Below are 13351 nucleotides of genomic sequence, written 5' to 3'. Positions count from 1 at the left end.
GCTGAAAATTCAGCTTTGAATCACAGGAACAAATTACATTTTCAAATATATTCAAATAGAAAAAGTTATTTTAAATTGTAATCATATTTCACTATAACTTTATTTTTTACTGTATTTTTAATCAAATAAGAGACTGAGCATAAGAGACTTCTTTCAGAAAGATTAAAAGGCCGACCCCAAATTTTTCAACAGTAGGGTGTTTTATTATAATAATATTAAAATATTATTTTGAAATATTATATTATTTAGCCATTGTTTTCCACAATTTTATCAATCAGTTCCCAATGAATGTAATCAAATTTTTTTCTACTTCCTTTTGCAATCCTCTTTCACCCAGTAATCATTTGACAGTAAAATGAGTTGCAAATGCCGTTTCATGTTCGAGTTTTGTCTGCCTTAGAAAATGTCACGAGCGTACACCACCTCATTCCTGACCTCTAACATCATGACTAAGCTGTTTAGCTCCGTCTCAGCATTTCTGTGTATGTGTGTGTTTGACTGTCCTCGCACAGCCACAGTCTGACCTAGTCTTCCCTCTAAAGTCATAATCCCATGACAATCAGATGATTCCTGATGATCGATCTACTCGGAGGAGGAGGACCACGAGTGGTCACACTAACCGCCTGGCCCTGTCTCCGATCCGCAGACCAGGATGGGCCAGGACCCCCCTCATGTTTGGGTGCAGACATAGACCGGCGCGGTATAAAATACTTATAAGCCGCCGAGCGCGCTTTCGCCTCCCTGAATTTACCGACCACCTTGTCAACGGATGTTGCGAACAGCTCAGAAGGCGAAATCAGCATATCGAGAAGAAAGCGTTTCTCTTTCTCCCCGATGTCCGGGAGCCCACGAACCCACATTTCTGCCTAAGCGGTGCTCTGGGGAGCGGATCCCCGATCCCAGACCCTCAGAAAGAATTCTCATCACTGGTCCGGCCTCAGGGTCCACCCTCAAGTGCACACGATGTTTGCCGCATCCGCGCTGGATCTTTCTCCTTAGATCCCTTCTCCTGTCTCTTGCCCAGAACAGAACCATACCACCAATCCAAACTGTATGCTAATTGTCAATCATCTTTGACGATAGTGGTCCTGACAGAAATGAGATTTTTGGCAATCAGACAATCAGACTTTGTCTTGTCTTCTGTTTCCTCTCCTCTGTTTGGTAGTGAAGAACTGGTCTGCTTATTAGTGCTGAGTGAGCACAGTGTTCAGCACTAGTGAGCGCCGCCATCCAAACTCATGAATGTTCACTCTCTGGGTCAGTCCTGCTATGCAGTATGTTTACTTTTATAATAAACTGAGGGTCCAAATGTTCTTTAAACGTAAAAAGAAATAATAATTTAAAAATGCATGTAAAATTCTGACATTTTTGTACATTTTCCAAACAATTTGCTTTAAAAGTATTTAAACTTTTTTTAATTGTTAAATCAATCAATCAATCAATCAGTATTGGTCCCAGACTTTTGGAACCCACTGTATAGATTCACATTTTAGATGTGTATAGTTAATATATTCGAATTATTTGATTACAGTTTAATTAAGATTTAACTACAGTATCACAAGAAGGTGAACAAAGATATCGGGGGAAAAACGGAAATTCTTTATTAAATATTCAAATTGATTTTCCTTTTTCCCCTCTCTCTGATTAATAGTTCAAACACAACATGTTTTCTTAGGAACACTGTTTTAATTAGTAATTAAATTATAACTTCATAAAGTTATACAATTATAAAGTTATAATTTAATTCTCAATGTTTTGACCCCCATTGTCCAACAAAATATTTGAATGCCCTCTCCCATATAGGATATGATATATCCATTATTTCTGCTGTAATTATGACAACGCTGCTTGTTTTCTAACTGTTTTTCAACTTTTTTTTTTTTTTACACAGAAGCTAGAAATATTGGTAATAAAGTCATTCATTGTGTGATTCTTGAAGTTTCAAGCACTGAACTAATTTTAGATTATTTTATTAATAATAAATTATTAATTATGATATAATAAACCTCCTGCGGCCCTTTGGAAGTTTGCTGAGGCCCCCTAGTGGACCCCAGTCCCATGGTTGAGAACTACTATCAGTTTCCATTCATTTTTCCACTAAAAAAAAGTCTCCAGGAAGGCATAATGCTGAAGGAAGTGACATAATCATGTTGAGAAAACGACAGCACTAACATTAATTAGTATTAGTATAAATTATGTGATGTTTTGTGTGATTAGTTGATTTGTCTCATTTTTAAACATTCCATCATGTTTGATTAAAATACATAAATTAGTATGATTTTATAAAAATGCATGGTTAAAAATATAAAAAATTAACTTATTAACGTGAGTTTACATAAAATGCATTTGTGAGCCCTAAAAATTGAAGTTAGCCAGTTTGTTGTTTGAAAATAAAATGCAATTATCACTTTCACTACTAACCAAACTTTGTGTGAACACAGCCATATTTATCACTCTAAAACAAGACTGACGATTATATTCTGCATCTGTGTGAGCACAGCCATTGTGATTAAGCTGCATTTCTCTGAGCTGCAAGGGTGTTAGGCTGAGAAAAATAGAGAGAGAACGGGAACACTTTCCTACATTTTGAGAAATCAACTGGAGCCTGCACAAAGCACACGATTTACCCAGTTTATTCCTGGTTCATAAATACTTAATGGAAACTGACTTGCAGCTTATAATGAGAAATATTGCAGCCTTTGAAAGTGAGAGGAGGATATCTGCATCACACCATCTCAATAATTGATGCACGAAAGACACTTACAGTAATCCACTTGGGGGAAAAAACAAAGACATTTAAAATACCATATACAGATCCAAATGGAACAAACCGCAACTGTATTTGGCACCATTAATGGGCCTTTTTCATAAGCTCCTAGCAGGAAGGATATTGCCAAGCGTCTGTAGATACCCACTGGGCCGCCGTGAGACGTGGCACAAAATAAATGAAGTTGGAAGGAAAAAGGTGCTAAATGCGAACTGTAGGAATACCACAGGGAGTTATCTTGGACAACGTGCAAGAAAAACTGATGGTTGCCACTATTTCAAAACTCTAATGGTTATTTTTTTCCTACTTCTGATGAATGAGTCATGTCTGTCTCCCGTCAGAGCACCCCGAGGACAGAGGCTGTGGCAAGACGGCCACAGGTCGGGCTGTTTGTTCTGTCGCTATCTGTCTCCCAGTATGTGTCCAACTACAGAGGCATCGCAGCAAAATCACACCATGCTGGCTTCAATATTTTGACATATGAGAATGTAAAAATATACAGACGTGTATGTACAATGATGTATGCACAGGTGCAAATGCTTTGAAGCGCTTGGGCATGCTGATACTATTTTGTCTTTATATGCACAGAAGTTTTGCTGTTTGCATCGCCATATATTATGCAGCTGACCTATTTATTTTATTTTACATTCTTCTTGTATCTTCACACGACTGGGTTATTTATTTGTCTTCCACAGAAAAGAGAAAAGTTTCATTCAGGTTTGGAATAACATGAGGGTGAGTAAATAATGACAGAATGTTTCCTATGATATTTCTATTAAAGCTTTAACAGTGACACCATTAACTGCCAATGCAAGGCCTCATCCTGCAAAGTAGGCTTATTTTTAACCAATTTGTACACATGCTCAGCTTTGAGAACATATTCAGCAAGTCCTATGGTTCAGTGAGGAATTAAGTCCTAGGATTATAAAGCCGATGTGTTATAATGCCATATGTTCTGGTGCACTGGGCATTTGATAAGAATCTTTGTAGCCATGTTCTCTTAGATGCGCATGCCAAACAAGAGAACAAAGAATTTGAGCTTAGTTGAACTGATGCAAATGTATAAATGAGAATCAAGCATCAAGACTCCACAAAAGCGCACTAAAGGTTCAGAAAAAAGAAATACCCACAATATATAGTTTGGAAGTTGCTTATTATACTCACTATACACACAGCTAAAGAAAATCAGGGTCATTTTTTTAATTGGCCCTTTTTTGCATTTTACACAAAACTGCAAACAGCAGTGCTGACCTTTTTTTCCTAGAATACCTTTTTAATCTGCTATTTGAATCATTATTTTTAATTTTCTTAACAAGGTTGCATGGTAGGACTCTCCGTAAGTCCATATTAGCAGAAAGGTGCTTAGCTGTTCATGAATATTTCTTATGCCATTTTCAATACATTTAACAGTAAATAAATGTACAGATTAAGGCCAGTTGTCTAGCACATAGAAAATGTATGTAATTTAAAATTGGGTGAATAAAGTAATATAATATAATATCATATAATATAATATCATATCATATCATATCATATCATATCATATCATATAATATAATATAATATATTACTACATTGGAACTGTTTTTTTGTCAAAATAATATAATATAATATAATATAATATAATATAATATAATATATTATATTATATTATATTATATATACACTGTAATATAGCATTTGACAAAAAAACAGTTCCAATGTAGTATTCAAAGTACTCAGTGTCTTAGTACTCAAAAGCTCACGCAAAGCTTTCACTGTTGCCAATGTTTGGAAGAGAAATACACATTAAATACTTTGGGTTGAAAGAAGGATGTGCCATTGTTTAAAACAACAATGTGGCACCGTATGCTGCAGACAGCTAGTTGGTTGTTTGCTGGGAGCATGCTGCTCTCTTACAGTGCCTTCTGTGTTCCTTTGAGAAAGTTGTGATGGAGGAACAGCGAGAGGTATCTTACACCATGCTGGCATCCATTTTAAACCCTGTATGGGTCATGTGGAGTACACTGAATGAACAATGAACTTTGACCTTGTAGGCCTTCTTCTCTTATCCATTGGGATTTTAGAGCAGTTGGATAGTGTTCTGGAATGTCAAAAGTACTAAGTCAAAAATAAAATGTAATGAGCAGTAATTTTAAATATAATGATCAGTAGGGATGCCCCGAATGTTCGGCAAGCGAAATTATTCAGCCGAAAATAGCAAAAAAGCTATTTCGGTGTTCGACCGAATAAGCGAAAAGACCGAATAAATTGTAGCGAACAATGACGTGACGCGATCAAACAGAGACGCGCACTAATGCAGCAAACATGTCGGCAGTGTGCAAGCATTTAAAACTGTCAGAGAAAGACAAAAAATCATTACAAGCACCGACATCGAGAGACTGTTGTTTAGTGCTGCATCTCATGTCTTTAATGAGAAGAGGAAGCAGTGGTTGTTGCTGGTTACTGTATGATGTTTGAAATCGCGAAATGCCCTTAAACTGCAGAACGTTGTGTTTTCTAATAAACATGCGCTTTGCATATACTGTATTCTGACAGCGCTGCACAAGCTTGTGGCACTAGCTGCTTGTGGCATAAATCTGCTGTTGTCAACAAAAAGCACTGAGGTCTTCCTGCGGGTTTCCATCAAAATAAAAGCTGAGAAAAAGCAACTCCATCAACATTCATAAATGTTATTCTAAGTTATATATCATAATGTAATTTTACTGTTGTTCTGTAAAATAAAATAAAAAAGACAATAATAATGATAATAAAAATTACAAAAGCTCTATTAATACATTTATTATAACATTCACACAAAGAAGTCTCTTCTGCTCAGGAAGTGCTGAATTTATTTGTACAGTAAAAAATACATGCCTGATTCAAGAAGGGGATCAAAAATGGCCAAAAAATATTATTTTCCTAACTTGTTAATTTTAAGTTAAATTGTGCTTTATTGGTATAATGTCTGCTAGAATATTAAAAAATGTTCAGTGTTAAGTAAATATTTTTTAAATTGTTGTTTTGTAATTTATTTTTTCTTTGAAAAGCAAAACAAAACAGTAAAAAGCACATTTTGGCTATTTAAATTTTGTTTTAAATGGCAAAATGTAGGTAAAAACATGAAAAACCATGTTTGGTATTCAGCCTTTGGCCCAGGGTTTAATTTTGTTCGGCTTTGGCCAAGAATTTTCATTTCGGTGAATCCCTAATGAGCAGTTATCTAAATGTCCTTATACTACGGGGCCGTTGAATGCTTGAATCTGATTGGCTGATGAATGTTCTAAGGTGTGCATTTATCTAGGGAAACGTATGGCGAATGTAGTTCCAGGCAACTCTTGACCGCATTGCATGTCCATTTCACTTCGCCAAATGATTTCAGTACAATCATGACAACTCTCAGAATAACTTAGCATGGTAATGGTTATGACTAGGGCTGCACGATAAATCGCATGCGATATTTAACGCGCATCTTGTCAGAAAGCCGGTTCTGTAATCAGCGGTAAATCTCCATTACCTGCGGGCTTTCACATTGAGCAGCATTAACTACACAGAGCCGTTGTTCACTGACGAGCTGCGCCAAACCACCTGGTTATTGCTGTAGTTGTAGATTATTGCTGCTGCTGCAAGCAAGTACGCAAACTTGCTACTGCCAATGCATACGGCGATACGGTGCTGTGAGTATTTAAGACATACTGCTGCTGCACAATTAGCATATAAAATAACCCCCCAACAAAGCTGGACAAGAAGATAAACAAAACCGCTGAAATATGTACGCTGCTATAAGATTGAAAGCATACTGCTTCTATAAAATAACATGCTTGAAATCATCCCTATAAGGTAGAAGAGAGATGAAAAGATAAAACCCCCCAGAACAAGCAGGTCTATTGCCAAGACATATGTACTGCTGCTGCTCCAGAGAGCCATGAGACTGTGTGTTTGCTATCTATGTGAGCATGGGTCTGCTTTGCCGAATGGCTTAACGTTAGTGGACTAGTGGTCGACAGATATTGTTTTTTTGAAAAGCAATCGTTATAATACTTTTTGTATACATTTTAATTCCTTTGTTTAACAGTTCTATCAGATTATTAGACAGACTTCTATCCATATTAGACAGAACTGTTAACGACAACGGCAAACAAGAGGGAGAATGTGAGTACTGTGCGCTCAGGCACTGCCGCTCTCAGCACCGTCAAAATAAAAGTCCCGCATCGAACGCATCAGCAAAACAGAAAAATTTCGGCCTTGGGGATATATCGGTCGACCACTATAATGGACTATTGCTGTGTGTGCCTGATCAGTTGACCAGATAGTTTAAACTAGTGGCTTAGCAATGTGAACCTGGGTGCTGTACCCTTAGGTTTATTTAACTAATGACCTAAATAACTGTGTGTCTGGGCCAATAACTCAAACTTACCTAGGTAGAAACGCACACTATGTGTGTCATTAACAAACGGGAATCACGTTGTGGGCTTATAGATGAAGTAACCCCCAGCAACCACCTGACTCAGGCTCAAGTGACCTGAGCAAATAGTTTTAAATTTGTCATTCAATAGTTGTCATTCATCAATGTTACTGCAATGGAAATACTTACCTTTAAACTATTAATGAGCTAACAAAAGTATTAATCACATAAGCATAAATCGCTGTACACCCTGTAGTTGTGGTGTCATATGCCCAGAACTAATTCTGCCTAAAAAGCAGCTGCTCACTTATTTTGATAATTTAAAATATTTGTATGCATATTAAGACAATAATGTTTGCATTGTATGATAAAATCATAAGCTAAATGCGTGGCCAAGATGGTCTTAGCAAGACACTACAGTGACTTTATTTTAATGCAGTGTCTGCTTTGCATGCTACTATGCTGCAATATTATTGCTACACTGCTATCTGATTTTACTGTACATACTGCTGCTGTTTAATTTAATCGTGACCAAATAAAAATTTGCAACGTAAAAAGGTAACGCTTTAGATTACAACCCGCAATGTACTGCGTAAGTAAACAGAATTTACAGCGTAACTTTTTTTGTAATTACAGTGTACCTATTCAGTACCTCCGTGTAGGTATAAGGTATAAATAGGAATAAAGGAGTAATAATCTGTAAAATTACAAATTATTTCTACTGTAAGTATTTTGAAACTAAAATTATAAAAAGTATATATCGTCTTTCTAAATCATTCCCAAACATAAGATTGTTGTTTAGGTCATAGATACCATGTAATTTTAGAATAAGCACCTCTTAGTTTCAAAATACTTACAGTATAAATTATTTGTAATTTTACAAGTTGTTACCCCTTTATTCTCAAAACTTCGCATATTATTCCCTTATACCTACACGGAGGTACTGAATAGGTACACTATAATTACAAAAAAGTTACACTGTAACTTCAGTTTACTTACGCAGTTCTTTGCAGGTTCCATATCTGGTTGTTACCCCCTTATTACCCAAACGTGACACATTGTTCCCTTATACCTACACGTATGTTCTTTATAGATACACTATAATTACAGAAACGTACACCGTAAATTCAGTATACTTACATAGTTCTTTGCGGGTTGTAATCTAAAGCGTTACCCGTAAAAATGCTATGCATACTGCTGCTGAGAAAATTAATATTCTCGATGACTGAATGCCAATGCTGCTGCTACTGCTTAAAGAAACTGAACTTCTGTAAGCTCCATTAATTAGGCATCGGTAGCTAGGCAAATGTCTAATTTTTTTTCTAACACAGTGTCTACACCAGACGCGAGCGGCACAATATAACAAAATCAATAGAACCCATCACAATGCGATACGACCATGCAACAACTCCCGACGGTAACCAAAGCCCTATTTGCTGCTTCCACGTGTACTGTTTCAGCGTGGCACTGTGATCACTACCAGCAAGCTTTTCACTGTACCCTCACACAACTACATTGATTATTTACTTCTGCTACTGCTGCTATTGATACTATTCACTAACATTTCAGTACTGAGTTGTAATACATGCTGTTGCTTTTAATGATATTCGCAATGTTGCAGTATGAGTACTGTGCGAACTACTGCGGTTATAATATGTAATCAGAATTTGATAAGCATAATCTACAGCTGCTGCACAAAACCTGCTGTAAGTCCTGTTGAATAAGCAAAGAATAAAATGCTTATTTCACCTAAAGAGTTCACTTACCATCCATGCATTATCACTGAAATTTCATGCAACTAAAGTACTTTCTGCTGCCACTGCTATATTAGCAACAATAATAATTGATTTGCTATGCAGACTGCTGCTTATATTGTTTCTAACATTGCATCTGATTTTGCTATGCATTCTGCTGCTATTACAATTTGCTAAAATTGCGATCTGAATAGCTATGCAAACTGCTGCACAAAAGTACTTAGAATTACTATAAGCATTTTTATTAAACAAGCAAACGCAAACAAATAATGCCTATTTCGCTTTGAAGAGTTCACAAAATTTCTGTAAGCCCTGTTAAATAAACAAAGTAAGAAAAGCCTATTTCATTTTAAAGAGTTACTTACCCCATGTGTTATCACTGAAATTTCATGCAACCAAAATACTTTCTGCTGCCGCTGCTATATAAGCTACAGTAAAAATTTGACTTGCTAAGTATGCTGCTGCTAATATTAGTTCTAACATTGCATCTGAATTTGCTACGCATACTGATGCTATTAAAATTCGCTACATGCAATCTGAATAGCTATGCATACTGCTGCTACAGCTGCACAAAAGTACTTAGAATTGCTAAGCCCTTTTATAAATAAACAAAATGCAAATAATGTCTGTTCGCTTTGAAAGTTCACTACCATCCATGCTTAGTCACTGAAATTTCAGCAACTACAGTCTACCTACTGCTGCCGCCACTAAAAATATTATTTGATTATGATTTGCTATGCATACTGCTATTAATAATTCACTAATAACGCAATTAATCTAAATTTCTATGATACTGCTGCTACACTCCATGAAAGTACTAGAATTGCTGTAAGCCCAGCTGAATAAACATATATTAAGTTCTAGTTTAAGAGTGTCCTACTATTAGGCTACATTGTACACAGGCTACTGATTGGAAATTATTTATTATTAGTAGTATCTTTATATTTTAAACAAATTCCTGATTAATTATCTTTAAACTATCACTAAACATGACTTTCATAATAAACTCTTCTCTATCGCTGAACCAACGGTAACGAGTAAAATAGAGACGTGACCCCTTTAAGAGTGAGCGCTCCCTTACATGAAGCAGAAGCAAGCTCATGCATCGTGATACTCTCCACAATGGCGGTGCGCCGTTGCAGACAGGATACGTAGGAGAAAAATTGTTGAATAAAGTCATTATTTTTGTTTTCTTTTCGCACAAAAAGTATTCTTGTAGCTTCAGAACATTACGGTTGACCTGGAAACATTTCAGTTGCATTGTTGTCTATGCAGGGTCAGTGAGCTCTCAGATTTCATCAATTTGTGTTCCGAAGACGAACGAAGGTCTTACGGGTTTGAAACAACATGAGAGTGAATAAATAATGACTGAATTTTCATTTTTGACTGAACTAACCCTTTAAAGTTTCGCTATTAATAGAGAAGCTGCTGAACACTGTTGAGAGACGCACAGACTAATGTAATTCAAACGCTTAATCTCTCTCTCTCTCTTATAACTTGAACTATGAACTGCATTAGTCTGCTATCAACGGCTCAAGCCTCTGTTACCAGGTCTAAAATGACATTTTGGAATTAGCAACGGAGGACGCCTATGTCCTGTGTCATCCACTGGAACGCCACTCTCTCGTGAACATGAGTACATTAGTTAGCGGAGCTAGAGATTACGGTTTATAACGGCCTTCATTAACCGGAGCCATGTGAAGCACTTTTTATGATAGATTTATGCACTTTATTGGACTTCTATTGGACTATTGAATATCAACAGCCATTCGCTATCATTATAAAGCTTGGAAGAGCCTGGATATTTTTTTTAAATAACTCAGATTGTATTCGTCTGAAAGAAGAAAGTCATATACACTTAGAATAAATTGAGGGTGAGTAAATTATAGGATAATGTTCATTTTTGGGTGAACTATCCCTTTAAATTCTATTGTTTTATGCCTGAAAAACCTCAAGCACTGTTTATTTTATTTAGAAATACTTAAAAGCTGCATGTCATTATTTTAATTTAATATGTATTAGTTGAAATATTACTATTAAATGCAATATTAAAACGCTATAAATAAATATATTTTTTTACTGTGAATTCACAATTGGTACAGAAACTGGTGAAATTTCACTGGTATTGGTATCAGCTACTGAAAGTGGTTCATGATAACCCTATAGTGTAGAATGAAGTGTTTTGTCTGACCACACACATACACATAGATTCATAGACAGACTGCTCTGATTCACTAACCCCAACCAAACTAGGAGCACCTTTCCACTCTTCACCACCTCATCACTTTGGTAGCTATGGCAACCACATCATCCTCACCAATACATGTCTCTCTCTGTTTCTGCTCAGTATTCTTCTCATACTAATGTCACAGTGTGTCCTCTTCTGTAAGAACCTTCCAGTAGTAGGTTATAGGGGATCTCTGGAAAAGGCATTCAACTGCAATTTAACACCACTGTATTGCTCACCCAAACCCACTGTCTTTCCACCGTGAACTGTTCCTGAGAACCAATTATAGCTTTTACAAATCAGATCCTTCGATTTCATGGTTTACTTAACAAACAGAAGCACCCCTGAGCAGAACGGATGAATATTCACGATAAACATACTAACAATCAAATAAACAGTCCTTTAATACAGATGTAAGCAATAATATCATATCTCACTAGTGCAAAATCTCTGGTTTAAATTGACTTTTTATTTGTACTTTTCATAAAGTCTCTTTAAGGGATTGTTTAACCACAAATGAAAATTCTGTCAATATTTACTCATGTTGTGTACTTATGTTGTTCCAAATCTGTATGATTTAAATAGAAAGATATAATAATAAAAATATAATATAATATAATTACATATAGTAATAATAATATTTATTTAAAAATAACATTTACAGATTTCATTATTGATTTAAAATTCCTTAATTTACTAATTACACCTAAATAATCAACAGTACCAATTACTATGTGCATTAGAGTGTACTGTAGTTTTTGTGAATGTGTTTTAGCTCTTTTCTATAGTAATGTAACTCCAGTCCTCTGGGCCGGTGTTCAAAGAGTACTGACATGCTGATACATATCTGTGTGTATTTGACTTCCCTCACTGTGCAAACTGAATTGCATATTTTTGATTTCTTTTCTGACCCAAGTAATGTATTCCAGGGTCGTCTGGTAGGCGGTGAAATGCTGCATTTGTCTGATGATAGATGGCATGCCTTTATGTACATGTCACTGCATTTGATTTCAATGTGTAAATGAATTAATGCAAAAATGCTTGAGAGGCAAAATGTTTGTGTTTTGCTCCCACGTGCAAGCATATCGCTGCAAAACAAACATTAATGAATACATAGCCATGTGTGTGCGTGTGTGTGTGTGTGTGTGTCTGTGTGTCCATTTAAAAGGAATGGTTATGTTTCTGAGAATCATACAATTACACTTAACTTGCATTGAAGAAAAGAATGGTCTAGTTTTACAGTTTCTGAGTGGATTTTTCTTTTATACTTTTTAGTTCTTCAAAGCTTTATTGCAACAGAGACAAATTTGACAATATGATTGGACACTGCAGCTGCACTTGTACAAATGTGTGCCTTAGTACGCAAAGAATCTCTGAATCAAGGATTCAGATGAAACTTCAAAATGTACAATGAAAAAAATAATAATTCAACAAGTATAAATATGTTGGCCAAGCTGAAAGATTCAGATATAATATCAGAGACTCACCTGTATATGATGCAGGCACTGTTACGACATGTGTCACAGTTGGCTGTATCCTGCCCAGTTCGATAAGACAGTCTGTGGAAAAACAGTGTGTGATAAATGTAGCATCTGGAAACAGTAGAATTAATTAAACTTAAAGGGATAGTTCAAACAAAAGTAAAAATTCTATCACAATTTACTCATGCTCATTCCAAACTATTCTATTGCAAAAAATGCAGTTCCTTGAACTTTCTGTTAATCAATTATTAATCAATACAACAGTCTTCAAAATTGGTAATAATAAGAAATGTTTCTTGAGTACCAAATCATCATATTAGAATGATTTCTGAAAGTTCATGTGACACTGAAGACTGGAGTAATGATCCTGAAGATTCAGCTTTGCCATCACTGGAATAATTACAGTTTAAAATACATTAAAATAGAAAATATTATTTTACAGTATTTTACTAATATTTCACAATGCTGTTTTTATTGTCGTTTTGATTCAAAACAATGCAGCTATGCTAAGCATGAGATAGGCCTATATAATTATATTTAATTCAATAAAATGTTTTAATTGATTTACAGCCTTAATTATTTCTTCTGCATTGGTGTCTTTTATTAACACAGGGCCTCTTGCAGATTATTGTTTTATTCTGCCCCGTGCCCAGGATTTCTATACATTATTTCATGATGGAAGACACCAGGATTGAATTCCCTGTATCTATACACTGTTCATTTGTGGCCCTTGGGCTT

The 13351-nt window shown here is 35.7% G+C and overlaps 1 long non-coding RNA gene across 1 annotated transcript in view; it reads right to left on the bottom strand.

Annotated features, from left to right (window-relative positions):
- The window catches only part of LOC107733794 (uncharacterized), a 16379-nt gene extending 3691 nt beyond the window's left edge, over positions 1–12688 (bottom strand). The window contains exon 1 of the long non-coding RNA XR_001639019.1: positions 12620–12688. This is a non-coding gene — a long non-coding RNA (uncharacterized LOC107733794). The remainder of the gene's footprint in view (positions 1–12619) is intronic.
- Positions 12689–13351: the final 663 nt, after the last annotated feature.

The sequence above is a fragment of the Sinocyclocheilus rhinocerous genome, unplaced genomic scaffold (assembly GCF_001515625.1).
Source record: "Sinocyclocheilus rhinocerous isolate Xijiao unplaced genomic scaffold, SAMN03320098_v1.1 scaffold4175, whole genome shotgun sequence".
Lineage (NCBI taxonomy): Eukaryota > Metazoa > Chordata > Actinopteri > Cypriniformes > Cyprinidae > Sinocyclocheilus > Sinocyclocheilus rhinocerous.
This window is presented reverse-complemented; position numbering and strand designations above follow the sequence as displayed.